The sequence below is a fragment of the Etheostoma spectabile genome, chromosome 1, assembly GCF_008692095.1.
Source record: "Etheostoma spectabile isolate EspeVRDwgs_2016 chromosome 1, UIUC_Espe_1.0, whole genome shotgun sequence".
Lineage (NCBI taxonomy): Eukaryota > Metazoa > Chordata > Actinopteri > Perciformes > Percidae > Etheostoma > Etheostoma spectabile.
In genome coordinates, this window is record NC_045733.1 from 4,285,133 (window position 1) to 4,310,393 (window position 25,261).

General features: G+C 39.5%; 1 protein-coding gene and 1 long non-coding RNA gene across 4 annotated transcripts in view; one reads left to right on the forward strand and one right to left on the reverse strand.

Annotated features, from left to right (window-relative positions):
* The window catches only part of mafa (MAF bZIP transcription factor a), an 84,269-nt gene that overhangs the window by 50,800 nt on the left and 8,208 nt on the right, over positions 1 to 25,261 (forward strand). The window lies entirely within an intron of this gene.
* LOC116673487 (uncharacterized) lies at positions 1,578 to 23,757 on the reverse strand. Its single transcript, XR_004327861.1, has 3 exons — positions 23,747 to 23,757; positions 17,503 to 17,508; positions 1,578 to 1,631 (listed from the first exon to the last, which is right to left on the reverse strand). It is a non-coding gene; the product is annotated as an uncharacterized LOC116673487 (long non-coding RNA).

Here is a 25,261-nt window from a genome sequence, read left to right on the forward strand (position 1 = left end):
TAGGCATGTTTGCAGATGTCTAGTTGCAGTTGATGTGAAGGTCTAGTGTACTGGGGTTGTTTTTATACACACCTGAGACCTAATTGTAATTATTAGTCACAGGTGAAGCTCATATGACAAGGCGACAACACTTATGTCTTTGCAAAAATTGACTCAATGGGCTTTACCAAGCTGTGAATATTAGAATACTTTTTGACAGTTTCTTTTTGCACTGAAACATTAATACAAAAGCTGTTGGGATTAAAATGAGCCATTTCTTGTAAATAAATCTTGATTAGAAATATATTTCAGCGGCACTTCAGGTCAGTTTGTACACAAGCGACAAGACTTTTGTCAGGGACTGTAGATACATATATAGTTCTACGCATGTCTCGGTAATATATCACTTAAAATGTGTTTTTGTATGGATTTCATTACATACATTAGGACATGACATTAAAGGTGCTCTAAGCGATGTCACACATGTTTTAGCCTAGAACATTTGTTGTCACATACTTCAAACATCTACTCACTATCCGCAAGCTGTCTGTCCCCAGAACACACTGTAAAAAATGCGTTCTCTGTAGACAGCCCAGGGTCTACAAACGGCAAACAGTGTTCCAGCGTTCCAGCCAATGACCAACGAGAAGGATTTCGGGGTGGGGAGTTAGTGCATGGAAGCACAGTAGGGAGGGGGAGGGGACGGGATGAGGAGGAGGGAAGGGCAAGCTAGTCTCGTTTTGTTTGAAAATACTTCTAACGTCAACAACAAGTAACGTCACTCTACATCGCTTAGAGCTTAACGTTTTTGCTCACCAGCCACTTTGGCTACAGTGATAAAATATTCAGCTGTGATAAGGTTGTGTGCAAAGCTCCTTTTGTTTGAAAACATGCAAACAATTAAGACACAGAAATTAAAAGAGTAGTTTCCTTTGCATAAGTGGTGCAGGGGTGTGTAACATAATTTAAAGTGGTTTAGACTGCACACTTTTATGTCACTCTAGCAGTCAGAAGCTGAGCGCATAGGGCAAAAGTCTGTTGTCCTGCTGCACGCGCTCTCTACTTCTTTTACAATCCTCTTGTCATATTGTTTGTCTGCCACAAATACAACCGTTGCCTCGGCTTGCTGGTCTGGTGTGCAGGATTTGGTGATCACAGGGGCGAACGGATAATGCCGTGGGCTATGCTCCTGAACTTTGCAGTGACACATCGACACAGTAGTCTACTCCAGCAATCAGGGTTGCAATAGTAGGTTTATCCATTACACTTCAGAATCAGAACTGCCAGTACTCATTACCGGTGAGTTCCGGCACTGGTTAAAGATTTAAATCAAGATGCTCCTCCATCGTTCACTGATCATGGAAAGTGAAACTTCAATCTAGCATAGGGCGGTTGGATCTATTAGCTCACTTTGAAGCTATAGTGCATAGCTTCTGTCTCCCCCATGAGGAATTCTAAGTAATGACAACAAAACTGTGGTACATCCACATGATACAAGCCTTCCGTGACCACACAGCCCACCTCTACTCCACAAAGTTGCTAGTAACTAAAGAGAACACATGATGGACTCTTCAGAAGAGGTAATTATCTTAGCATGATTTTTTTTACAGCATTATGTGTTGATATTTATATCACAATATGCTGTATATTAACTTGGAAGAGAAGTAAAGAAGTAAAATGTATTCAATATCGCTTTGCAAAGATAAATATCATAAAGTACCTAACATAAAAAGCCTGTTTAAAAAAAGAGGTCTTTTAAAAGTGTCAACAGAGACACTAGATCATATTGGAGGAGGCAGGGTGCCCCAAAGTCACAGTGCTACCGACTCGAAGGCTTGGTCAACAAGCCTAAGCTGGGTGCGGGGAACAGTGAGTAAATTTGTCATAGCAGACCTTAGAGGACGGTCTGTTAAATAAGGTTCCAGTAGGTCAGCCACATTATGCAGGTGACTAGTCTTGCTTTGCCAGACCTTCTTTCACAGTGCTGCGGAGGAGGCTCTAGCTAGTCCACACAGTATTCCGGGACGGGAGAAAAACGTACTCTGGTTTATTGGCATTTCTTCAAACTAATTGCTATCTTCTTGGGTGGCACTAAGTGCCGGACGGAGCCACAGTGAGTCTGCAAAATAGCTTTGGGAAGGAACTTGTTTTACGTTCGAAGGTTGTTTAGTCGTGCAACAAAAAACTCAGATTGGACAGATAGTCTAGCTAGCTGTCTGGAAGGTACGGAAGGTAACGGACATCCAGGCAAATAGAGTGACATCCGGTGGAATTTTTGGCAGCACCGGAACAATCCCAGAAGTGGAACATTGTGGATATATATAGACTCGCAGGTGACTGACCGTGCATTGATACATATTGAAGTGTGACAATTTTAAACTGAATCCTATATTTGACGGGTAGCCAGTGCAGTGACTTGAGTACAGGGGGGATATGAGACCATCTAGATGACCTTGTAAGTAGCCTTCTTGGCATGGGAATTGTTACAAAGGATTGTAACTGTACAGTATGGTTGTCTTGTATCTGCTAGATAAATCATAAATGATAACTTTAGGTAAACAGCCTTGGAGAAGCATGTTTAACTAGATTGAAGGTGAACAAAGGCAGAAATACTGAGAATAGAGAATAGTGAGTTACATTAGTCAATGCAAAAAGCAATAAAAGTATGTAACAGCATCAAACAGGTAGTTCTATGTCAAATCAGAAATTGAGCACCACCACACAGCCAAAATGGCATGATCCTCATTTCATAACGCCTCTGCAAAGATTCAACTGTGAGATTAGCAGTCAAATCAGGATCCTTAACAATAAGACAAACACAAACAAACTGTGATTAAGTTGTTTTATTGAAAAGGACAAATCCAGCTAGCATTTAATTTCTTACAAAATGGACTTGCTAAACTTATGTGAACATATTTTTAAAAAGACATGAATGCATATCTGCCTACCGGTTCCTTCTTCCAACCCGTAAAATATAGACGCTTGGGCTTTGCCTCTCAGCATCAGATATGACGCAAAAGCACCCTTCAGCGTTCATGGAACACACTGGGCAGAGCAGCAGCTCCGCGGTGCTTTAAGATGACGTAGTATTAGGGGCGACAATGGCAGCGAGTAGTATAGAGGCTGATAGGAGTGGTGGATGGGTCAAACAACACAGGACTTTCAACCCAAAGACCGAGGTTTGTGCCCTGTTCTTATCCCGCGTGTCACTATAACATTTATTTTATAACCGCACCCATGATCTTTTCCTAAACCAAACTGTCTCGTTCTTCTTTTCCTAAACCCAACTGTCCCGTTCTTGTCCCACTTGTCAGTTAAATGTATGTCCCGACCCAGGGCGTCCAAAGTGATGTGATTAGTCCCAACCAAGCATGTTTAGATAAAGTGTGTTTAGAAATGAAGCTAAAGGAGACAACGGCACATGGCTAAGTGTCTGTATTTGACACAATGGGAGTGAGAATGTGTTGAATCTGCACATAAAGTGCATACATGTGTAATCTTTGTGGTCCAATTTGAATCCTAATTTACTTTTATGGTTTCAAAACTCTAAAGCCTGACTGAAAAAGATGCAAAGAGCAAAAAAGTTCCTTGGTCAATGGAAGCAGTAGTTGCAGATTGTCAAAGGAATTCTTAACAGCTGATTCTGCCTCTCATCTTTTCATCTTAGAACAGGGTCTTAGCAAGTGTTGATCTCTATGAATATGTAAAAGGACTCTGCACTGATTAGTGTTTCATAGATGAAGAACTATTGCAAAAACATATCTATTGTTCTTCACAATTGAAGGATACAGATACATCTAAAACACAGTTCTGTTCTTAATTTTGAAAGTATCTGGCTCTTTAGTATTTTAACCCCTGAGACATTGCAACAACATCAACTTGAGCTCCCTCAAGCTGGGGGCTAAGTGGCTGAAAGGACTGGGAGAGACTTGTGTAGAGACTAAAGACATGCCTCTGTAAACACGCATGCATCTTTGCACTGCTCTTACTTCACACACAAGCTCTACCCCGGCAAATTCAATAAACTGTTTCTTTTAAGTGTCTCTCTCACTTTCATTCACTCTGTGTATCCCTTGCTTAGCTCTATGTACCCGTGATATGAAACGCCTTTCTCTCTCTCTCTCTGTGCTCTTCAGAAGCAGTGCTCAATCTTGCGCTGCAGCGCAACAGGAAGCCGTTTAGAGTATAGTCCCCACTATTGTTCCAGTCTGTTTCTCTCAAAATGCTTTTATCGCTTCTACTAAGCGCTCTGCCAGGGGAGAAACAAAGATTTGTTGATAGTTCGTGCTGCTAAAATTGCACCCTAGAGGCTTGCACACTTAACATGTGGAACATGTAATAAATTAAGAACAACAAGATGCAAACTTGGATGATGAAGAATGTTTTCTGTGAGTGATGACAGCAGGGTCGTGTAGCAGGGACACTGCAGTTTCCTCTTCATTATCTCAGGGCCCTCACTCAGGCTTTCCTGTCGCTCTCAAACTTCTCCCTTCTCTTTTCTTCTCTTTGAAACGTGTGCTTTTGCTTTATCAATTGGGGGTAGGGTTTATCTCTGAACATTATCTCCCAGTAACATCATCTCTGAACAAAATATTAAATAAATTAATTTAGTTGCCAAAACCCCAGAAACTATTTGGCATAGTGTCTCACAGCCCAGCAAGACTATTTGCCATTCACTATTATTATAAAAAGAGACGGCTATAAAACAACAAAGAAAATGTACTAATCATCAAACAAATTTAAAAAGAAATATTCTTTTTTGGGCCAATAAGTCCAAACTAGATTTAAGACACTGATGGGTAAATGAGCCCAATATTGCAAAAGCCTGATTGTTTTGTGCATATTGTAATTGTTGATAGCATCTTTTATGGAAAATGAAGAGCACAACATGAACATGCCCAAAAAAAAAACCTTTAAAAAAGTGTAAACCAACAAATCAGTGTAATAACTATTACAGAGAAGCTACCAAATACAGATCAAAATGTTCCATTAAAAACACACAAATTATTGCATCATTTATATCAACAAAACTAAGATTGGATGGTTAGACCTTAAACTTTAGGTCCAGACCAAACATAGATGAAATGCTCATGTTTTTCATCACTGGGAGTTTACACATGTAAAGCTTATTTCTTTGTTTAGAATTCATACAAATTTTAATATATCCATATATATTCTATTGTGTCACTCTGAGACACTCATGCTCTTCCCCCTGTAATATTATTAAGGACAGTCTGTTTTACATTGTAAAACAAACACATTCTGTCTGTGCATGTGTGGAGTCATGTATCTACTGTAGACACAACACATACTCAGACAGTCATTGTCAAATGGGTTTGACAGCCCCTTGACCTCTCTTCGCTTGTCATGTTCAATGCTTAGAGTTTAAGTCTGTTCCTTGACCCTTGCTAGGTTAAGCTGCTTTTGGATAATCAATGGACATAAGTTAAAGTTAATTGCCATGTCACAATGTCACAGACACCATAGGCTGGCCATTGAGATCTGTGTGTGTGTGTGTGTGTGTGTGTGTGGTGTGTGTGTGTGTGTGTGTGTGTGTGTGTGTGTGTGTGTGTGTGTGTGGTGTGGGGGGGGTTATAAGAGGATTACATGGACCAGATGTCTGTGTGTTTAGTTTTGGCTTTAGCCCAGACAGGTTCAGGTCAGACGGGCCACAATGAGTTAGAAAAGAAAAACACAAACAGAATTTATGTTCCTGAAAATTGTACAGCCGTTTTATTAGAAGCTGCAGTGTTCCCAGGTGCTGATAGTTACAATAATGAAAACCATATCATAACAACATGATTAGAAAAATCACCCCATAACTTCAAGAGAGTGCTACACTAACAGGAAAGCTAGTTTTCTTTTTTTATGTAAATAATTCAAAGTACTACTTGCATTATTCATCAAAAGTGGCTATAAAGCCAAGGGAGCTCTGAAAAGGGCTATATTCCATCATTTGATGTTCTTTATTGTAGTGACTAAATTAATTTATTGCAAAAGACATCACTGCATTGGGTTGTTGACGGCTGCCTAAATACATAATGTGAATGTATAATAAGGGCTCATAGAGTTGCCACTGTGTCTACATGGTGTGACTGCTTTGTGTACAGTAGTGTAAAGCTGTCCATGATGTAGAAAGATGCTATTATGTAGAATCTGTACTGGTTCAGTTATAGGTACGGCTGGTGGAAGATGTTTGTGTGCAGATTAAGAACCTCCTCGGGTTTCCTCTTATGCATCTGCCTTGTGGGAAGGAGCAGCTAAGATTGAGCTGTACCTGCTCACAGATCAGCGTGTAGGCCTGTGGCTGTCATACTGGGGGGAGACAGAGAGAGAAATTTGAAATGTAGCAGATGAGAGGCCACACAGGATATTACAGATGTGCTTCCTATTTAAACCCCCAAATCCCCAGCCGTCAACTTTGTAACATCCATCATAAAGCCCTCCTGTCCTCTCCATGTGATGAAGGATGTGGCTGAGGACAGACCTGAGCTGGTTACCACAAAGGATTTGGGACTGGAGCTACTTCTTCGAGGCCTGTACCTCAGGCTGGAGGCACCCAACTGTGGCAAACTTTTGTCACCATCTCTTTTCTCTGTGACTCATGTCCCCTCAGGCATCTTTGGGACTCCATTACCCCTGCATTTATTGTGGGAATGTCAGGACCTCCATGTGTGGAGAGTGTGTGCCTCAGATTGATGGGCAGAGGTCTAACTGTGACCTGGATGACTTTCACTCTTACTCTTATAGACAGATTTACATGGAACAGGCATTAGGCTTTAGTGCATCATGGGAGAGGATTGTGATGTCCCTGGATACAAGGTGTAAAACGGGGCAGGCTAAGATGACTGATTTACGAGCCTTGGCATCCCAAATTTCATGTCTTTAAACTCACAGAGCTCAAAAGGTGAGAAAAAAAGATGATTGTGATACGTAAAGTACAAAAGATGCCAAAACTGTGTATTTTGACATAAAATAGTGCAATGGAAAGTTAAAGGGTTGTACGTGATGGTATTTACATGCATTAACATGATTGAGCCTCAATCTTTTATGGCAGAGCCGCATTGTTGCATTGAAGACTTCTAATCTAAAGTTTCAACAGTATCCACTTTTGAAATGTGGTTACAGCGTGCAATAAGTGCAAAAACACAACTTGATCAATATAAACAATATACATGGTTTTATCGTGGTTGATTCTACACTGTCCAAATTCCAATCTTGCATTTGCTTTTAGTTGTCTACTACTCAACTAATTACCCTTAAATTGGTAATAGTTACATTTTATAACTAACAACAAAAATGAAACCTTTGATGTCATGCTCACTTAATTGACATTCACAACAATTTTTCAGCATTATAGTTTGTTTTTACAACAATTGTGATATTGTTGGGAAAATACATTTCACATTTGTGGACTGTAGAGATTATTTTAAATTTTTAACAGCTCACCCATAACACACAAGACCTGCTAAAGGTTTATGTCTTCTGGTGTACTGCCTGGTAAACCATGTAAACCTACCTTTAACAGTGTAGGAATGCATCCCACTTCCCCACTACAGGTACACGTCTAGTCGTCAATTCATTGGGTTGAGAAGGTTTTTGTGGTTGTTTTTTTTCATTCCAAAAAAGCAGCACAGGGCCCAGAGCAGAGAGGCTTTGTAATCACAGTCCTGTCTCTGCCTCTGCATTTCTCAGTCCCTGTTTTCTGTTAGTATTGGAGCTGACATCCTGTCAGTAGAGGAAGGGCTTTGAACCTGAGGGCTCCTCTCTCTCTACCAAAGGCTAATCGCTACTTCAGAACAGGGGACTGCCGCTGAACAAACATTTACAGCTTTAAAGACAGGGTTGGCCCCTAACGATGTAGGTCAGCGGGGTATTTCACAGCAAGGCTTTTATGGAGATGGATGCCAGAGATGGACAAATAGCAGGACATTAGCTGTCAGCAGCACCATCAGGAGCCAGATCTGGGCAAACTTTAATAGCTGTTTGTTGGTGGAGAGGAAGAGGCTCATAAAAGAGGAGACTCTTATCTTCTGTGGACCATGTGTGTTTGTGTCACAGCCAAGACTGACCACAAGGAAACACAACCAGAACAGTCCAGGCCAGATATGGACTGCACTCCATCTAATGGTACATTCTCCCATCCACAAGGATGAATTATAATACTACACAGTCACTGGCATCTTTACAGCGCACACCACCGTACTTGATATGTAAACACAGTAAATACATATTTCCAGGAAAGTGTAATGTAATGCTAAGGTTTTTCTGACAGCATAATCAGTTCATCCAACAAGGTTTTATTTTGTGACAGCACTGAGGGTCTTTCTCCGCCTGAGGTGCTACGCTCTCCCACTTCACATGCTCACACCTTTAACGACTTCTTAAATGTCACAAAATGTCAGGCGCAGGAATAAAAGCATTGGACCTCCTCCTGCTTGCCAGTGATCCTCTGTAGTTTTTACTACGCTACAGTGCTGCCGGGCAGGACATATGCACTCAGGTGTGGCCCAGATTTCACCGGACCGACTGGTGACATGATTTAATGCACTTGCCTCTAAGGAGCCAAGTGAGAAGAGCTTGTTGTCAGTGAAAGAGCTCGGATTGGGCACAGCATGCCCTTACAAATGTATCCTTTCTGCATGCTACTTGAAGAAAAATCATCCATCACATTCGGTTTCATACACTATAACACTTCAGATGATAAAGCATTCTCTGTAGTGAGCCAACAAGCTCCCTCACAAAATGCCACAATGTACAATTTTCTTTGTTTCAAAAAGATTTAAAATCCGTGTAAGATGACTCTTTATTCCCAAGGGAAAGGAATACTGCTGTGATAAAATAAGCATCAACTCTGCTCAATTTTCCATTGAGCTAACCAGGCAGCTCATCTCCATTAGTGTTAGTCTAACCAGCTCCGCTCTGGATCACTTTAGCTGTGATCTCGCCAGAAGCCAGCTGGGTGTTGTGTGTGTGTGTGTGTGTGTGTGTGTGTGTGTGTGTGTGTGTGTGTGTGTGTGTGTGTGTGTGTGTGTGGTGTGTGTCAGCACATGTTTGTGTGATTTTGTGAGAGCTCAGTGCTCTGAGCCCTACAGCTGTGAGAGATCTGAGTGTAAGGCCATGATGGGGCTCCGTTAAGCTCAACAGCGTGAGCCTGTATCAATTACGCTGCAACAGCGATACGAACACAGCGTGCAGTCTTCAAAGACAAAGACTTATGACCGCCCAGCGTCTCCTCAGTTCCTTTGGCCACAGAGTCAGCTGGATAACCTTCAGACAACACACACTAACTAAAGAGGAGAAAGACACAGAATGGCAATTTTGTATTTATTTTCTGCACTGTCTGTCTATATAAATGACAATTCAAGACTTGTGAGCACTAATTATACCATATGCAATGTGTGATTTATTTTTGGATTCGGTTCCATATTATACTCTGTAGAAATGCTTTGTGTACCTCATTTCTTTATTTTGCAAGAGAAATAATGTGAATTGAAAGAGAGAGAACAAGAGAGAGAGAGGGTTCCCTCGGTGTCCTGTGACCTGCCTCACCTCTTGCTAGAAAATCTCTGTGGTCCAGCGCTCCTTTGAACATCTATAATCCATGTACTGTAGGTCTATCTCTACTTCCAACCTCTTTTCTAATACCTTTGTACTTCTATATTCAATACCATTCCAAAGGCAAGAAGATGCATTTGAGAGAGAAGTCTGAGAGATTCGGAATGCAAAACTGTCAAGCATATTATGTGTAATATTTTCCTAGACTCCTGGTTAAAGAAATGAGTTCTGTGTGTGTGTGTGTGTGTGTGTGTGTGTGTGTGAGACTGACTTTGTGTCTGTGTGTAGGGCTTGGTAATGAATGAAGGTAAATGGCAGGGTATGAAGCACTTCCTATCGTAATTTCACACTTGTCAGCTCTTGTGAGGAAACTTCACCTTTACACAAGGATAGCAGAACAGGCCATAGAAAACAGAGTGAATATGTCTTGATGTTGTGGGATAAATTCTCTATGCAAAAGATTTCCCTTGCAAATATATCCTATTCTCTATTCTACTAAAATAGTGTGAAACTGAGTGCAGTGTTAGTTGCCAATCCTTAAAGATCCTTTGATTCAAACACAGTAGTTTGCGTTAAAAGTGTCATAAATAAATAATACTACAACTGCCAGGAGAATACATCTAGTTTCTTCAAGCTAAATGTGACTTCTTTCTTTATGAAATTTTGCAGCTACAATTTGTAGCAAATGCAAGAAAAAAGACAATTCATTAAACATTGATGGAGAAGAACACCTGTTGAGTATAATGTAGTGATTTAAAAAAAGTGTATCGTTTTATGTATTGTTGTATTGTTTAATATATCCCACATAAACGTTTATCCTCAGCATAAATATTTTGCTGCAGTATGTTCAAAAGCCATTTCTTGTATTCACCAAATTATATGACTCAAAGCTTTTCATCGAATGAAGTGTCAAAGAGTTGTTTTTGAGGAGGCACATTACACATCTGAGTCTTCCTCTGTTGGTGCAGCACAATCTGTAAAGCTCCTTATATACTGTATGCTTCATATTGAAGGAAAGCAAGCTTTAGTCATTGAACCATTATTCCAAATAGAAAAATCATGGCCTCATCTTCATCAATACTTTATCTATTTAAAACGAAAGCTCACAGTAATACAATACGGAAATATTTGAAACAAATAACGATGATTAAATAATGCACAAACTTTAGAAAATTATCTGAGCATGCAATTGAGTAATCCACATGTCAAGTTTATCTATTTAAAATGCCATGTAGGATAGTAAGTGTGAAGGTGGCACTGTAAATGTGTGTGAGAGTGTGAGAGACACAGAGTAGGGAAAAGGAAGGGGTGAGTAGAGGGAGGATATGAGAGCCTTCTCGGGGGACCTTAAACAAACTGACTAAAGTGGTCCTGTTTTCTGATCAGGCACAGAGAGGAGAACACTTAGCACTGCTGGAGACACTCTAAAAAGCCACTGAGGAATTAGCCTGTTACTGGGAAACTTCACAGCTCCTGCACAGGGCTGTGTCCCCGACTAAGTAATACAGAAAATAGAACAGGCAATAAACAACAACAAACAAATGCACGTATGCGCACACCCATCTATCCTCCACCCACACTCAGTCACACAGGTGCATAAGGACATGCTGTATGTATGCCAATAAGCGCACCGCTCATGATAGCGGTGCGCTTATTGGCCAGAACAGATAAACATGGAAACACACACAACACAAGATACCATATGCGCTACGGTCTCTCTACGGGAAAGTGGTAGATAATGAATGGGCCCCTCACACACTCCAGAAAAGTGTTGCGAGTGACTTGAGACAAGGAAAAATATGTTTTCACTGAGGAAAAGCAATGACCTTATTCCTTCTCCGTGTTCACATACAGTATTCTTTTAGCTGCATCGCCAGGTTTGGCCAAACAAAGATGAGCTTAAATTTAGGACCCATGATGTCAACACAAACAGGATAGAAAGTTCATGTTTAATTAGGTGTCCCCCCTTTTTCTAAAGTTCATTTCAATTAGTCCCACCTCAGCCCCACTTTCAGGTCTCAGTGATTTGTCAATGCCTCAACTTCTATGTAGCACAGTGTGGTCACAATGCAGCATGTAAATGTGTAAGTGTGTGTGTGTGTGTGTGTGTGTGTGTGTGTGTGTGTGGTGTGTGTGTGTGTGTGTGTGTGTGTGTGTGTGTGTGTGTTACTGTTTATATTTTGTGTGTGACCTCAACAAAAAAGGGCCTCCTGTGCCCTTGACATTTCCTTCTTGTTTTTATGATGAATTGCAGGGGTTATTTACTAGTTCATAGAGGGATTCACAGATCCCTACTTTGTTCCCAAACACTTGCAAATAATGCACAAACATCCATTATAAAAACAATAACTGCTCTGGAACTTTCCTCATCATTCCTAATTGTAAAAGTAGGATTTTCTTTTGTTAATTTATTCCATGAACTGGGATTCCATGAACTGGGATGGTCCCAAATGCTTAATCTTACTATAAATAACCTCAGTTTGTTTACCTATCCAACTACCCATATAACAGTATACATTTTCTTTGTGTGTATGTCATTTTTCTATATTAGACACTGTTTACTACTTTTGGAAATAATGATGTCTAAAGCTGGTATGTCGTGGTTTTGTAAAATAGTTTAAACGAGTTGTCTGTCTGTTTTTAAAGACTTAAAGAACAATAATTGTGAGCATGAAAGTAAAGCATAATAGCAGATGAGTCATGTTGTTTTAATAATTGTATGAAGGTTTTTCCTCTGTGCGTACTGCTTGTTTTCACTTGTGAGACATGTTAATAATAACCCACCATTTCCTTGTGATTAGCAATTTAGTTTTTCTGATTCTGATTGAATTATCATTCAGATTTTCTAGGCAGCAAAGCATGAGCATTTCAATTAATTCCAACTCTTCAATATTAAATATTTCAGAAAATGCAGACATATTCAGATATACGTCACTGACCCACGGTATACAGGCGCCATGGTTAGATGGCCTATATGTCCTATGTTGATCCTGAAAGTGTACTATGTCTGCTGTGTACATTTCGTGACACCCTCACATAAGCCGATCAATCAGCTGTAATGAAACCCATCAGGTCACCTTTGAAATTTATCATTTTTTTTGTGCGTAAAATGAAACGCCCCATGATGGTATGGAAGCTAAATTTAGATTGCCTATATGCTAACATATCTCTACCCCTCCTCCCCTCAAAAAAAGGTTTATGAATGATGCTGAGACGCCGAGTTCATATGCTAGTGTGCTTGTGACATGTAAAATCAAAAGCCTGATCTTGGTCATTTGACTTTGTCTTCCTTTTTTCCCAGTCATAGTTATTGTAGCAGTGTAAATGTTATCCTTAAAATGTATGCACATTTCTACAAGAGTCAGCACACAGAATCAGAAAGTTTTAAAAGGTAAACATAATGTTGTTTTGTTGCTGATCAGCAAAAAAAAAAGAGCAATCACCTGACTGTTTGACTTATCTCCTTCACCATGTGGTGTGTTTCTCTGTGTGTTTCTGTCGCCTGCAGAGGTTTGAGGTGCTTAGCATCTCTTGTTTGCACACAATCCGTCTGTGATTATTGCCCGCTTCAGGCTTCATGCACAGTGATGGGTCTTTTCACAAAGCAGCTTCATTTGCATAGATTTTGCCAAGAACCTCTCAAATCTTAAGGAGTGTGCTTAAAGACGAGATGAAGATGAGCAATCATGACGACAGATCGCCCTGTTTGTGTTAAAGGCGGGCAATATCAGTATCAGCTGAGTGGCACGCCGTAAATTGGCTCTTCAAGTCAACAACGGCACACAAAAACTTTTATCAACTTGTTTTGATGCAGATGGGAACATTTCCAACCCTTGAGTGGATTTTCAACTTAGGGCTTTTTTGAATAGTCAGGCCAAACCTGCGTAACTGCAATCAAGGTCCGACTACACGGTTCATTTTCTGCAGATGGCACACAAAAAGTCCTTATTCAAGCATTTGCAAATAAATAAGCCTTTCTTATGTATTTTTGATTTGTTTATTTATTTATTATTATTTTTTGTTGTAGTCATTTTTTTCTGCTGAACACAGCTGCTTAGGCCCCTCCATGCAGAAAGGCCCAATATGGCTCTGTCTGTAAATCGGAGTCCGGGGGCCACAAGACAGAAAACAGGGGAGAACCACCCGGTGAAATTTAGCGCACGATGGCTCCCAGCGGGCGTCATTTGGGAACAGAGTGATTTTTTTCTTACTTCTCTCATTCCTTTTTTTCCTGCATGGTGAGCAGGTTGGAAAGCTCAACCCTAACATTGCTGCTGACACAACCACTCAGGGACGGCTTTAACAGCTCTCTTAGCATGGCACCTGTTATTGAGCCGTCAAAGAGAGTCAGAGAAGGAAAGAAAGAGAGAGAGAGAGAGAGTCCTGGAAGGGAGGGAGAAAGAGGTAGGTTGAAAGAGTGAAACTCAATTGTAATTTCAGGGCTGTCACACTTCTGAGAGCCGGTAATTCTGCTGCCGTATCGGTGAATGGACGTACTTGGATGCTTCTCCGTGCCGAGACTGATCTCTTCCCTCATTGTCCAGACTAGATAAAATGTATACATTCATCACAAAACAGAATACACTAAACTGATTATAATTAGATCCACATCAGGCTACTTTGTAAACAGAGAGCATAGTATGGTGGTCCCACTCCTGCTTCTATTTCATTGTTGTGTTTCTCTGGTTTAACACATTTTCTTCCCACTGTCTCTGAAATGACTTGGATAAGCCAATATGCCTTTTATGGAACTCTTTTCATTGTCTTCTTCCACTGAATGATTTTGGTTTCTTTTTTTTTTTTAATGAGTCATAATGCTTTCATAAAACTGATAATGATAATCATGAAGCCTCCCTGTGCCTCAACTCTTACCAAGATAAGAAGAGGTAATGATACAAGATTTTTTTCTGTTTCGTGTTTTTTTTTATTGTTATAAATTTTCTTATGAGATAATACCAGGAAAGAAGACATATGTAATTAAAAGATACAAATAATGGTAGAAACAAATACTAAAAAATATGGGGGAACAAAAGAAGAACACTGGTTTATTTTCTCTCTAAGCCAATCATCAGAAGTACACGGCTGTCCATTCAACCAAAGCAGTGGCATTCCTCTGCAGAGCAATCAAAATGGATTAAACCAACCACGCTCCAGCTGCCTCCCCGCAAATCAGATATGCCTGTGATGATGATAATCAATCCATAATAAAATAACACAACATAAATCTGATAGTGTTGTTCCAACAATTTTAATAACATAGATTTAAATATTGCCATGTGCACTGGAGTGATTTATTGATGAAAAAATGCTATCAAGCTTATATACACCCCGTTTCTGGTGGCTCGCCAATAATTCCATTAACTGCATTGTTCAAACTCATTATGTGATGAGAAACACAATAATAATCGCAGGACTACATACGCACAATTTCTCCCTTTGAGCTAATCACTTTTGCTAGTATTATTAGTCTCTCTTCCTGTCTCTCTCTCTCTCCATCTCTTTTCTTACTCCCTTGCTCACTTCGTCATAAATCCTTGGAGAGGCTGTGTATAAATCCCTAGTCCTGAATTAGTATTGTAATTTCTGGTATCCATGCATGCTTTGCCTGCGCAGACTACAGAGTTATTAATCTGCGGGGGGACAGGTGCCATAGAAACAATATGCTGAGCGATCGACCCCACCCGTGCCAAAGCCCTCAGTGCATTCAATTACAATTCACAGAATGGACTGAAGCCCAGTATTAGAGAACATAAAAATTCTGAAAGCTGAAGATATTTTATGTTTCATCATTATAAGTGATAAATAAGTGACGTTTTAATTTAGTTTTTTTTTATATAATATGTATATGTTTTTTTGGTTGTTTTTTTTAAACAGAGATTAGCACATAAAATATAATTACTGAAGAATTGTGTTGCCTCTTTCGACTCTCAGAGAGTCAGCGTTGCTTTAGAGTCCCATAACGTGTGATACTGTGTGGTTTAACACCTCTCCGATAGAAAAGCTGTTACATATGGCCCACTGACAAACATGACAGATGAAACACTTTGTTTGCTTTTGTTTAAGCACCGGCTCCTCTCCTAATACAAGCCTTTTAAGTGATCAAAAAGGCCTGGCGATATTTGATGTTGTCTGAGGAGAGAGGGGGGAAGCAGGAGGAAGTGTCATCCAGTGATATACAGCTCCAGCTACAGTCTGCTGGGAAATAATCTGACATCTTGTGCTCAACACATCCAGGCGATGAGTAGAGAAGTAGGCGGGATAGTGATGGGGGGGGGGGTGAAGAAAGGAAGAGTGATAGGACAAGGAAGTAAAAGAGAAGAGAGAGGACGAGGGAAGTGGGAGTGTGAGTAGGACAGTGAAAGGAGAGAGAGGACACAATTAATTCGGCAGGCCCGTCTCCATCATGTCATCGCCTGTCAGCATAGATTTAAGAATAAAGCCTCTGAGAGACCTTCCAGAGCAACATTCTGATCGATGCTCTGGCAACGTTGGCCCAGATGTCACTGACATGCATCACACGGCTACTGAAAACACAACCCCTCCATGACCGCATGACTGGCAACTACCAGCGACCCCTGCCCTGAGTTTGTAACGGGACACGGCACAATTTTCAAAGGACACAGTTTTGTCTTATATATCGCCATCCGCATGCATGCTTTTCCGCACTCCACAGAAGCTAGTGTAGATAAGCTATTAAACAGTGTGCCCATAACTTGAATATACCAATGGGGATGGAAAACTGGAAGTGCATATGGGCAAAACCATTAGAGAAAACAGAGAGGCAGAGATGAAGATATAGTGACGGGATGAATAAATCGAGTCATTAAGCATGTGTTTGTGGGAGCCTGGCTCCCATATGACGGTGCAGGGTGGCAGGATGCTTCTGCTGCCGTTTCCCCGTAAACAGACAAACAGATTGGCTCGTTTGCCTCTCTCCTCTGGGCAGCTTTTGCCTCCTGCTTTCTGAGGAACGCTTAGGACTTTCCTCCCATGGGTCTCCGAAGAGACTACAGCTTGTGCTGTAATTTCAATTTGTAGCATGGCTCCTTTTAATAAATCTAGAGCACTGTCAAGTGTCACACTAATTTTGAAAGCAGACCTCAACCCATTTAGTCTATAAGTGGTTGGGATTCAAAATGTCACTGGTTTAATTAAAACATTCACAAATCAAAATGTTCTAAATAATTAAAAGATGTTTTAGTCAAAGAACCGGATTACTTCTTAAATAGTTTGCTCTCCTTTCCCTCATTTTCCTCAAAGGAGCAAGCTATGCAGCACTTTGTGTAGCCTGTGAGATAGATTAGTAAACCTATCTTGTGTCCCTGTGCAAAAAAACATTTCACAGTTGAGTCAACTGCCAAACTGTTTCTTAAATGTCATTCAGGGAGCATGAACTACATACTAGTCATTTTCCTGTTTTGCAAGGGAAAAACGTGGGTGTATATCTCCGGGGAGCGTACACTAAAAAATAATAATAATTTAATCAAGAAGAAAAAATCTAATCTAAGGTGTTGGCAATTCAAACTAAATTTTCCAAAAAAACATCAAGTCATTTCTATCCTCAAATTGGCTAAAATATAAAGTAAAACTCCAAGGTCAAATGCGCATACTTGTGGCTTCCTGCTGACCCAGCCGTCTAGGACATGTGCCGTCAAGTCCGACAGTTTCCTGTCACTGTCTGTGTCTGCTGTCAACTAGCAGCAGGATGAAAAAAATCCATGGAAATGAACTTTTTTTCATTTCTGTGTTTTTTGACAGAGATAATACTAATAATAACACATAATAGATTGTTTAGGGTTAAAAAAAAATAATTGTCAAAACTGTTTAAATGTCTTAGCCTTATAATTACAATTTAGGAAAATTAAGTGTTAACAACCCTATCTGCCAGCAGAGTGGAACAAGTACTTTGGCCAGTGGAAAATGAAAACCAATGTGATTTCATCTCCGCAGCACAGAGAGGAAAACCTACCTCTGAGTTCAAAACCATGTGAAAATCTTGAGAGAAAAAAAACCTGCAGTTTCATAGATGAAACTAGAATCAAATTGTTTTTTCCTCTCACTGTAAGTCTCTGTTAGACACAACCGTTATTTTTACTTGACTGCCTTTACTTCCGTTTCTTCAATCCTCTCACTCTGTCTTGTCTTTAGATTTCAGTGTAGAAGGAAATCATTACATGAGCGATGGTCCCCATCAGTGTAGTGCATGTGTTGTAAAACTGTCAGCCACTGACAGATTGACTGACATGGTCAACCCTTCGATCACCACCACAGCGAGGGCAGAGTGAGAGGGAGAAAGATACAGAGTGAAAGACATGAGGGAAAACAGGTGCATTTAGAAAGTCATGTTTTATTTTGTTTTTGTTCTTTGAGCACTGATCAAATCTGGCACTAAACTAAAACCATAAAACAAACATGGTTGATTTTAAAGGAGCGCAAAAGAAAAAAAAGACTGATATATAGAGGAGTGTTCCCGCGTAATCTCCAACAGCTGTTGATTCAAAGGGAAAAACTTTATTTGGTCCAGATGGTCTCAGTCAGAGGCAGAATGAGAGAGCTGACTTCATTGGCTCCAGCCATGTGTTTTTCCTCCTGACAGAAATTAAAATGGTCGTTCGTTTGTCACCGCTCACTACACAGCTTAAAATGTAGCAATGAAACGTTCCTTGGCGATAATGCACCATAATTACTCAAACGCCTGTTCTTTATCTGCAGCAGAGGGAGGACAGAAGGAACATTTTCCTCAGATGAGATTTTAGAACATAGAGAGCTTACAAAAGATGAAGCGCACAGTCAAAAGTATTGTTTTTTTTTAACCGAGAGAATCATAGGTTTGCCATCTTCCTTCTCAACACCATTGAAAATGACAATTCTTGTATTATGTAACCTTTATTTTTATTTTTTATAAACACAGTAGAGGAAAGTTTAGCAACAGCTTCTTTGGCTGGTGGGTGAGCCTGAGTATCTCAGCCTCCAATCAGATGTAACATGCTGTCGTGGTGTGGTGTAGTGTAGCAAGTATCAGGGTGTGATAAATGTATTTATTTTAGCAGTCTGATGGATATTGATCTCCTCAGCAGCTCCTCCACAGGCTAGCTTATGGGACCCTGGAAGGGAAGAGAGTGGGCGGCTTTCTAATAGCACACATCTCACACCTCACAAATGAGGTGAAAAACAGTGCTGTGGAGGTGTGAAAAGGTTAACAGTGGTGTGTGACTGCCAGTTAAACATAAAATCAGTCATTTATCGGAAATAAAAATAAGAGCATCTCAGCAGTCACCGCCACGGAGATGAAAGACCGAAGCATGACAGGTGTTGAGTCACGGGCGGCACGAAACTGACACAGAGCAGAAAATATATCCTCATGCTGTTTTGTTTTTTTAAGGCTGTGTTGTACATCCAAAGACACACATGAGTAGGCTGGAGAGGTATGGGCACGTAAAACTAGACGTGACCTGTGACCGTTTGACTCAAACAACCGCTACAACATATTCTTCCCTGTAGCAATGCATCAGCCGTGAGTGCTGCTCAGTGAATCATGCAACAAGATATTCAGGATTTTTGATGTGAGTGGCCTAAACTTGACCGCGGGCTGAGGCCAGTCATATTGCTTTGTGAGAAATATCACAGGCACTCATTTTTCAGTTCAGTTTTACTTGTCTATTTTTCTCTTAATCTCCATGTCTCTGTCAACCTCTCTCAATCTTTCTGGGCTCATGAGTTGACAGAGCATTCATTGAGCTTTTTTAATGGATGCTAACAAATTTCAGCTGCCAAAGACTATAGACAGCAGGCTCTTTTCTTTTATAGATGGAGTATTTTGTATTACAATATACAAGAACATTTGATTCTTCTGTTCACATTTTTTTGTTCGAGATAACCATTCCTATGTATTTATGCATCTTCAGAATTTGTTTTGGGAAAATACATCTACGTTTAGATTTTTTCCCATTATATATGAAACAATGAACAAACTAATTAGAAACTTTTTGCTCTTTTAATAAAAAGATAGCATTTCATTTTCTTTCAAATAAACAAAGCATCAAATCAGAAAATATCACTAGGAAACATTTTATTTTTTTATTTTGGAAGCATTCGGACTTATACACAATAAAAAATTATAAAAATCCTATAATTTAAAAGGAAATTCTATTCTGTGTCCTTAGATACAACTTTTTGTGTGTACATGTTTTAACAGCACATGATTTCGATAACTATGTTGAATAAGGAAATAAATGAAGGAGATAACTTGGTAAGTATGTGAAATTGAATTAAACACGCTTTCACGGTGCTACATAACAAATGTCAGAAGAGAAAGGAGCTCAGTTTGCACTCAACTAGAACTAGTGAAAGACGTTCACTTCACAGTGTGATTGGCTGTGCAGAGGCTGCTAAACGGCTGCCGATTGTGAAACACTAAATGAGTGCGGTGCCGCTCTCATTGTGGCTTATTCTATAAACACAGGACCTGATTGGGTAATCAGCGTCTCCACTATGGTCTCTTTAACAGTAAATGCACCCCGGTGAACTGGAGCTTTCCAGAATAACTCTCAAAACATCCACAGAGATAAGGGATGAGTACTCCTTGACTCACTGCCAATATTAATAGGGAATTTCCACAGCAGTCGTATAGGTGCAGCGCTAAAGTCCATCATGATGAGTAATATTAACTCTACTGATTGGTGATCATTTTGGGTCGTGCGTGCATATAGTATGAGTGTGATTGAGTTTCTGCCATATTGTGCTTCACAATGAGATGAAAAGAAGAAGGATAACTAACAGAGAGTCAGTCAGGCAAACTACAGTACAGTACATTACTCCGTGAAGTTTTACAATCTCACTTGACCCAACGGACTATAAAGTGTGCAACGTGACTCCAAAAAAGGACACTCTTCACCTCTTTTTGTCACAGAGGAAATTAATTGCATAACAGTATGTACTCTGAACTACAGTAATAGTGGTGATCTAGAAAGAGAGAAAAACAACCACTGTGAAATGCTTGTTGGTAGAAGACTATAAGTTTATAAAAATGGCAATTTAAAAATGGAAAAAGAAAACCCTACAACCCTGTGGACTAATATGACCCATATATTTGGCAAGAGATATTGAACTTCAACACCATCAGTCTTTTATTCAGTGAAAAGACCAGTGGAAGGTCATTTGGAATTTTCCACACGTCAAATTATCTGCTCAACTAACCTTGCTGGAGAATAGCGTTTTGTTCCCTTTGCAGAAAAACAAAGGTAGTTCAGACACAACTTTTGATATATGACTTTGTTTCTCTGCTTTCTATCTTTTTACTTCATCACGTCAGCTGTCGGAACATGTCTGCTGGTGTATTTTGCATTTTCATTTCTGTCTAGCTCTGTACAGATCAATGCTTGTGAGCACATGTGTATGGTAAATGTGTGGTGTGTGTGTGTGTGTGTGTGTGTGTGTGTGTGTGTGTGAGTATAGTGACTATTTGAGACAAAGTCAGTGAGACAAATAGGAGAGAGGCTATCTGCAGATGAACCACAAGCATTTGCATCTCAGGAAGTGCGTCTGCCACATGGGACAGTCCCAACACTAAGAGTCTTAGTGCTTTAATGTCCTATTTTATATATACACTCATGCGCGGTATACGGACATGCTGTTATGAAATGTTAACGCAACGCCTTTATAAGGCATGGAACATGGTGGCTAGAAAATGTGTCAATGCGGTCTCAATTCTTGATTTGGAGAATATATTAAAGTTTTAGTTATGTCACAGTATATTGCTCAAACAACAGTCAGTATCTAAGTCCTGTCTCAAAGCTACATATTTTTTATTTTTCCATTATTTTACTTGATGTTGTGTTATCCATTTTCCTCTTCCAGTAATAGAGCATTAGATTTCCAATACTCATGGAATGTTTTTCCATCTTTCACAGATCAAGACTTCATGGGCTTTTTAGATGAAAATATTATCAATACAAGATGAAGCATCAGCAAAAAAAAGCAGTGACACATTGCCAAGATGCTCTTGTTCCCGGTGCCAGCATCAATAATTCAGCCACTAGCTCATAATTTTATTTTCAATGCATAATTGAGGTCAACCATTGTTTTCTTCAGCCATTTATATGTCAAGCAATTTTTAAACAATAAGAGGAGCGGTCTATTAAGCTTTTAACATCGCTTTTCCACACTCTAGTAGAAGGATGGAAAAGATGGACAGTGCGCAGGGCCAGTTTCACTCTATTTGTGCTTGGTAATGTTTGGGGGGTGCTTTCAGGTGTTTTCTCTCTGCACTTGTAGCTGCTGTAAGCATGAAAGTCTTAAAACGATAACTGTGGGAAAGCTGTGGTGAGTAAGTGAAAAAGTCTACACTCCACATTTAAAAAGTGTGGTTTGGAAAGGAAGGGGGTCTCTGGGTGAGGTTTCTGTATGTGCATTTTTGTAATGTGCTTATGTGTGAACATTGTGTGTATGTGTGTACAGCATGTTTGATTGATTTTTATTAAATCATTTTGTAGATACTAAGTTCCCTGTACGTACAGTATATATATCCTTGCATTGCAGAATCTGCTTTAAAGGGCCCTGCCCCATCCAGTAACTCATTATATGACCTGATTACATTTCTCAATTGCTTTGCACTACTGTTTTATAAATATTGATTTACTATTTTAATTACATGTTAATCTCAAAACACATAGGTGCCAGTGTTACGACTCTCTCAAGTCATACTGCAAATTTCCTGTTTGCAAATATTTATTGAGGATGGCATCCTGAGAGGGCTATAAAAGTGAATAGCAATCATTAAACAGAGACTAGCTGTCTACAATATCTGCACAAGTGTCAATATCTGCAACACAGGTCAAACAAGCTACTAATCAATTACTTGTAATCTTTCATTTGCATCAACAATAAAAAGGTTTTGTTAAAAAAAAACGGATCCATTCTATTTATTCTTTATATCTGTTTCACAGTTGCTTGAAAAAGCTAAATCAAATTATAGTTTTGACACACTGTACAGACAATAAAAATACATGCTTTTCCCGCTTAAACGTTTTACCAAAAAAAAGTGATACAGCTCCCATACACTTTGGCCCTCTGGGATGTGCCTGAGGTAATTGGGAAGTTAACACTCTCAATTTTTTTGTTCCAAGTGTCAGTATGATTCTAGGCCTTACTGACACAGAGCTACAGAGGTTAGAATAGGGAATTTATATTTCCGTCCAAGTAAAGCATCTGTAAAATGATTTGAAAACACTACTTTAAGCATATCAGATGGGCTACAAACAAAACTAGTACCATAGCCACATGTCTCAACTTAATAAGAAAAAAATCCTGAAGAAAAACACTTAGAAAATGTATATTTTATGCAGTTATTTCTACAGATGTCTGTGCGTTTTTCTTAATTCCTTTTGAAAAGTGGAAATAGTGGAAAAGTGAAATAACTATATACATAATTGTATAGAAATAAGTAATTATAAATTGATGAAATGTTGAAATGCAATAACTAAGGCCGTATTTTTGCTTTGACACAGCTGCAGCCATCACAGGGTTAAAATGTTCCAGTCTAGTTTGGTATCAATCAATTTGTCTTCTTATTGGCTAAACAGGAAAGCCGGTTTCGTAACATTTAGAAACCGGACTGGAAAGAATAGATGTCAATCTTTCCCATGTTGGCCCTCACGAACTCTGCAACATGATTGGCTTCTAGTAGGGCTATCTCTGGTTACAGTAGATGGATTGGCTAACAACAAACTGCATTGGAATGTGCTGACGTCAGAGAATCCGCCGGTGTGCTCAGTATCAGTGTAGCAGCCCCAGGTGAGAAGAGAGAAGCGATCAAAACCCAGAAATGATAAACTGTTTAGCTATCTTTCCGTTGAAACTTGACCACAAACTACAAGATTGTAAGGGGCCTAGCTCGTTTTGGATCAAATGGCTTGGATATTCTAATTCCTTTGATTGTTGGCAATGTAGGAAAAATAAGTTTTTGGCGATCTTTCACCACTGTGAATAAAACCACAAGGAAAAAGGTATGGATGCACACCCAACTTTAGACACTAGCGGCGCAGTATCTTTCTGTATTTCTTTACTTCATAACAGGATTAGAACCACTATAAGTCCTCTTATGGTTTGCGTGTGGGCTTAATCGAATCATGAGACTCTGAGCTTTCAAATGGTGTGCTGCATGAGCGTGTTTATGAAGATTTAATGCTTGCAATTTATGAAAACGTATGACTGGAGAAAACGTCCTAAGTGGAGAAAATGGTCCACTCACCGGAACGGTGTCGCCCATGAGGCTTTCCAGATGTACTGGTTTATCCCCATCCATTTAGCCATTTAGAAATTGAGGAATGTAGTTTGGTTTGATAAAAATGGTCATTAAAAGAGAGACATAGTAAAAGAGCTACAATTACTACCGTTAGTAGTACAACTCTTGACTCAAACAATTATTATATAGAAGATGAATTGGGAAAAGCCTGACAGAATGTTTGACATACTTCAGAATTGCCTGGTCTGTTTTCATGTAAATTGTGTTGAAATACTTTCTGTTATTTTTGACAGATTAGATAACCAGGCTAAAGACCTGTTACAGTGGTTATTAATCTACAACTCTTTCACTCTGCAACTTTAATAATGGGAGTATCAATGCAGCCTTAATTGTTCTCCATACAGTTGGGACCAACAGGTTATGTGAAATGTCAGGACTGCCTTTCATAAACTGCAATCTGAGGTTGAGGTGAACACTTGGACTCTTAATTGACACAATGGTTTTGGGGATAAAAGACATTTAAATTTCTGATTATCAAACAAATTTAGATAACCACCATTATTATTCTATAGCGCTTGTGAAGTGCTGGCTATCACCATTCTTAATTATTTCCCAAACTGATTGCTTTGTGAAGCGTAACTTACCAATACACCAGAGGGAACCCAAGATTGTTAAAATGGGGGCAAATAATGGAACAGATAACTGGAGCTATTTTCTTCCTTCTGCAAATTGCTTTATCTCCCACTGGCATTAAAATATGTCATCATACAGTTAGTAATTTGACAGCAGTGTATTAATGAAGGATCATGGACTTACTGTTGAATGTGGTTATTAGCTACAATAGGTGACTGTTTTGACTGCCTGAGAAAGATGTTTTGTATTTCTTTTCTGTTCAGCACACACAGGAGTTTACATTAGGAGCAGTCAACAACTGTCCTCATAAAGCTACCGGAGTTTAAAATTCCAACACAAAGAGAGCAGAAGGAAACAGATATCAGCAAAAATACATGAATCTGGCATAATTTCCTGTGGCACTGCAATAATCCCGGAAGTGTGAATGAGTGTTGCCATTTGTGCCATCAGAATTGGAAAGTAGAATTTGAACAGAAAGTTCCACATCTGCCGTAGCCAGTTGGTTGTGTTTGAAAATGCCTCACTTCGCTTGAAGTGGTCATCATCACCATTTTCTCCAACGCAAACTGTGTTTAATATTCTCACATTATGATAGCTTTGAATAAATACAAAGCAAACAAATAAGAAAACATGATTGAAATTGAAACTTTCTTTCAATTACTGTGAATGTTTGTATACTATCAGTAAAAGCATAATAGACAGTATACTTTGTTAGGATCTAAATCTAGTCTTTGTTTAGAATGAAAACCTGCAGATACTTGGAACATCATTATTGCACACAGTTGCTTGGTATAAGGTTATACTCCAGCAATGAACCCTATGAGTTCAGTATGCATTTCTCTCCCTCCC